The following is a 5,669-nucleotide window of genomic DNA, read 5'->3' on the forward strand; positions in this document are numbered from 1 at the left end:
CCAAGGAACCCACGTGCATTGGGTTTGGGTCTTGGTACTACAACGCCACACAACCTCTGCATGTCCCACCAAAATATTTTATCAATGACGATACCTCACTGTTGCAATCATCTCCCTACCAGCCTGGCCCTGGTTTAGTCTTTGTCTTCAACATTATTTGTTCTTGAGGATTTCCACACACAAACTTCTTACTTACCAAGGTCTTGAACCTTTTTCCTATAGTATCTTTCTCCTCCATCTTTTCAGCCATGTTCATACCCTTGTCTTGTCATTTACCAGTAATGCAATCCCTCCATAATCTCGAATTCATTCTTCTCTCAAATCACCACCATATAGTCAGCATCTCTCTCTCATTCCATTTCTAGTGGTCATTTAATCTACAAGCTTAATCAGCTTAGTGATGGTATATCACCTGTTTCACAGTCCCTCACTGCTTTGATTTTCCCTTGGCTTTTTCCCTAGCTTAACTCTCAAGATCAATGCAAATACTCTTCATATGTCTCTAACTGTCCCACCTACCTAAAGAAAGTAAAACCCTACTTCCTCTACTGGATGTCTTTATTCATTCAGTTGAACAGGACTAGAAAAAGTACCTAGCCACACTGGTTCTGAATTAAATTCATGAGCACAAACCTCAAATGAGCTTCCTGTGATGCCTGGCAATCATGCTACATTTTACTGATGTACTAATGCTCTAATAAAATTTACACACAGATGACTTTTTTCACACCTTTTCCCTTGCCCTCAACTCTCTGAAACCTCATTCTCCACCCTTACTCTCAACTGATAATTTTGTTTCCTACTTCACTATGGAGAATTATGAAATCAATCAAAGAGAACTTGTATGGATTCCACCACGTTATCTCCTACCTACAACAATTTATACCCATAGATGTCTGTTTCCATAAATGAAGTGTTCAGGTTCTTACCTAAAACTATTCTCCCTTTTAATGCATCTCTCACCTACTCAAGAACAATGCTCCAGGAGTTTTTTCTCTTTTTTTTCTTTTTTCATTTTTTTCCCATCCTCAAATTTTCCTTGCCTACCTACTAGATCATCCAATAGATCTACTGGATCATTAATATATTGAAGTACATTAAATAAGAACAAAAACAACAACAATAACAAACTTCTTTTGGTCTAACTTCTCTTACCTTTGCATCAAAGCTTTTTCAAAAAAGTCACTAGTACTTCTGTGCAAATTTTTCATCTCCTATTTTCTCTTAGACTCAATTCTAATAAGGTATTTGCCTTAGAGTTCCATTGAAACTTCACCAGATCATCTATGTATGGCCTCCATATTGGTTACCTCAATGTTACATTTTCTGTCCTCACCTTATTTTACTAACAAAAGCATTAGGTGTACTTGATCTTTCTCTGATTCTTGCTTATCTTTCTTCACATGACTTTTTTTCTCTCATTTTTGTTTTGTTTTTTCTTTCCCTATTTCGCTGATCACTTCTAAGTCTCCTTTGCTGGATTTTCATGTTCTGGTAAAATTTCCTAGGATGTATTTCTTGCTCCTAAAATCCCGACTCAATTATATCTGACTGCCTACCTAATACCACCACTTAGCTACATAATTAAAACCTTATGCGTAACATGTTGAAAAGGAACATTCAATTTTTTCAAAGATCTATTAATTTTCTTCTCCATCACAGCTCTTTACAACATCAGCCTCCCAATTGTTCTGTTTGAACAATTTTGTTAACATGTGCTATTCCTTTTCCCCTCATATTCCATAACTTATCTGATAGAAGTCTTGTTGGACCCAGCTTCAAATTTATCTATAATTCAATCATGTGTCACAAGGATCTATTACAAGTTGTAAGACAGGTTAGGAAGTGATTATTTCTGAGCACCTTGTTCATTGATCAAAATCATAATTCATTTGGCACAACTAATAAATGTAGTCTTTAGTGTTTATCCACCATGGTATGCAAGAGGAGTTGATAAAAAAGAGAGCGTGGCACTTGACTAATTGTGAACTCAAACCTTGTCAGACCTTGCCTAGTTCTCCTTAATAAATGGTACGGGAAACAGGACTATATGAGAAGACACATATAATAAAGGACATTTTAATTTTCTGTCACTCAATTCACTAGTGAAATACAGCTTAATAAATATCCTGGACTCTGATCAATCAGATTGATAACTTCTGGCCTTTTAGGGAATAGCTTGGAAGGAAAAAGAAATGTGTGGAAGTTCCTGATAGAGAAAAACGAACACTTTCAAGACTGTTATTTGGTGTTATGTTTCCCTTAGAATCAAGATTAATGAAATTGAGCACATTGATCTTTCCTGTAGTCTTGCTTTCATCATAGATTTGTTTGACTGATTTGCAAGTTACATAAATTAAATTATATAGCATATTCTATTTTATATCTGAATTATTTCACTGAAAAATTAACTTTATGAGCTTTATGTTATATGTTCAGGTTTATTCTTATTTCTTTGTATTATTATTTTATTAAATATACCACAACAAAATTATTTGTTGTAATACAGGTGGATATTTAATTTTTCCCCAGGTTTTCATGTTTTTTGAACAGTGCCACTGTAAACATTTTAACACATGCCTTTTGGTGAACATAGGAATGCATTTTTTAATTTTCTTTTTAAGTTTATTAATTCATTTCAAGAGAGACAGAGAGAGCATATGGGAGAGGGGCAGAGAGAGAAAGGGAGAGAGAGAGAATCCCAAGCAGGCTCTGCACCGTCAGCAAGAGCCTAATGCGGGGCTTGAACTCACTAAACGCGAGACCGTGACCTGAGCTGAAACCAAGAATCAGACACTTAACTGACTGAGCCACCCAGGAGCCCCCATATGAATGCATTTCTGTTGAGAAAATACTTAAGAGCAAAATGGCCAGTCCTTGGACATATTCATGTTTATTTAGTGATACTAGCAAACAGTTTTCTAAAGTTGTACCAGTTTATACTCTCATCAGAAAAGTCTAAGAATTTTAGTTATTTCCTTCATAATTATTAAGTATGACAAGTTTTCATATTTGTATTTATTTTTTAAGGTTAATTTATTTTGTGGGAGAGAAGGAGTGCAAGCAGGGGAGGGGGAGAAAGAAAATCCCAAGCAGGTTCTGTGCCGTCAGCGCAGAGCCCAATGTAGGGCCTGATCCCAAGAACCCATGAGATCATGGCCTGAGCCAAAATCAAGAGTTGGGGGCTCAATTGACTGAGCCACCCAGGTGCCCCTACAAGTTTTAATACAATTTTTTAAAGTTTATTTATTTATTTTGAGAGAGAAATATAGCAGGGGAGAGGCAGAGAGAGAGGGAGAGAAAGAATCCCAAGCAGGCCCTGAGCTCCTGATGTGGGTCTCTAATTCAGGAAACATGAGATCATGACCTGAGCCAAAATCAAGAGTCAGATGCTTAACTGATTGAACTACCCAGGTGCCCCAAGATTTTGTATTTTTAAAACAGTTAATCCAGCCATTCTGATAATGATTAGTGATATGTTATATACTTTTAATTTGCATTCCCTTGATGATTAATTAACCTTTCCTATGTTATCCATATGATAAATTTTTTATTAGAGCTTGCGGTCCAGTTTTTTAAATTAAACATTTGCTTATATCTTAATCCCTTGTAAGAGATGTTTACATATTTTACATACAAGCTTTTTGTAACTATTATGTAATACAAACATTTTCTGTCATTCTGTGTGTTGACATTTTCTACTCCAATAATGTATCTTTTGATCACTGAAATCTGTAAATTAAATAATGTCTAAATTTTCTTTATTTTATTGAATGGTTATTGCTAATGTTTACTAGTTTAAAATACATTTGCAAATAGCACTACTAGGAATTTATCCAAAGAATACAGGAGTGCTGATTCATAGGGGCACATGTACCCCAATGTTTATAGCAGCACTTTCAACAATAGCCAAGTTATGGAAAGAGACCAAATGTCCATCAACTGATGAATGGATAAAGAAGATGTGGTTTGTATACATAGTGGAATATTGTATACTTGGCAATGAGAAAGAATGAAATCTTGCCATTTTCAACAATGTGGATGGAACTGGAGGGTATTATACTAAGTGAAATAGGCAGAGATAGAGGGTTGATGGGAGGGCAGGAGAGAGGGGAAAATGGGTGATGGGCATTGACGAGGCACTTGTTGGGGTGAGCACTGGCTGTTATATGTATGTGATGAGTCACAGGAATCTACTCCTGAAGCCAAGGGCACACTGTATACACTGTATGTTAGCTAACTTGACAATAAATTTGATTTAAAAACATAAAATACATTTGTAAAAATCAAGGTTATAATGTTTTTCAACATTATCACTTGGAAGGAATCTTTAATGTTTTACCATACACAAGCAGATTGAAGATTTACCCACTGTTGATTTTGTGCCTTAGGTGAGGTAGGGTGAAGATGTTTTTATAAAACGTGGCCTTCAGTTAACCCAGAAATATTTAGTAATACCATCCTTTGACTACTGGATCCAGGCACATATTTTTCATAAGTAAAGTGACTCTTCACATACAACTGTATTTTTTAGACTCTATTCTAATTTATACATGTTTATTGCTGAGTGACTGTCAATAGCCTATTAATTGCATATAATTGTAAATCATCTTGTCAACTTCCACAAAAAGTCATGGTGGGATATTTATCTGGACTAAATTGAATGTATGTACAGATCAATTTAGAAAGAACTAACATCCTCTAATCTTTAACATTGATCATATATCATCATTTTTTAGGTCTTGTTTACTGTTCATTGCAATGTTCAGTGGTTTTATTGGTACAAACTTGCCCATCTTCTATTAGATTTATTCTGAGGAATTTGATGTGATTTGTACTACACACATGTTTACTTATTTTTAGAGAAATTTATTAGTTTATTTAGAGAGATTTATTTTTTAGAGAGACAGGGCACAAAGGAGGGAGAGAGAGGGAGAGGAAGAGAGAGAGAGAGAGAGAGAGAGCAAGAGAGAGAGAGAAGTGGGGCTCACCTGAAGCAGGGCATGAGCTCACCCAAAGACAGGCTTGAGCTCACTGGAATCGGGGCTCCAACTCACCCAATGGAGGATTTGAACTCATGAACTGTGAGATCATGACCTGAGCCAAAGTCAGATGTTTAACTGACTTAGCCAGCCAGGTGCCTTTTGCAAATGTTTATTTAACTTTATTTCCAATTTCTTTTTGCTGGCATACAGAAATAATATTATTTTATCTTATTCCAAGAGGTCTTATTATCTTATTTTTGGTATTTATCTTAAGTATTTAATATGTCTTAAGTATACCTTAAGTATCTTAATAATTCTAATGGCATTGCATAGATTTTTTTTTTTTTTGGAATTATCTACATATGACAATAATGACATCCTTGAATACAGTAATAAAGTTTTCTTCTTTATTACAAACTTTTAACATTTCACTTATTTTACTTGTGTCCAGGAACATGTTGACTAGGAAATAAATAGTGAAAAATCTTCTCTTATTCTCGACTTCAATGGGAAAAGCCTTCAATGTTTCACCAGTAAGATTAGTGCTACCTCCTTTCTTAAAATTTCTTGTTATTTTTTAAGATACCATTTTCAGGTTAAGTAAATCTCTCTATTTCAAGATTGCTGAGAGGGGTTTGTTGCGGTTACTTCAGTCACAGAAAGAATTTTAATTGTCTTAAATGC

Source organism: Panthera onca, chromosome B3, assembly GCF_046562875.1.
Source record: "Panthera onca isolate mPanOnc1 chromosome B3, mPanOnc1 haplotype 2, whole genome shotgun sequence".
NCBI lineage: Eukaryota > Metazoa > Chordata > Mammalia > Carnivora > Felidae > Panthera > Panthera onca.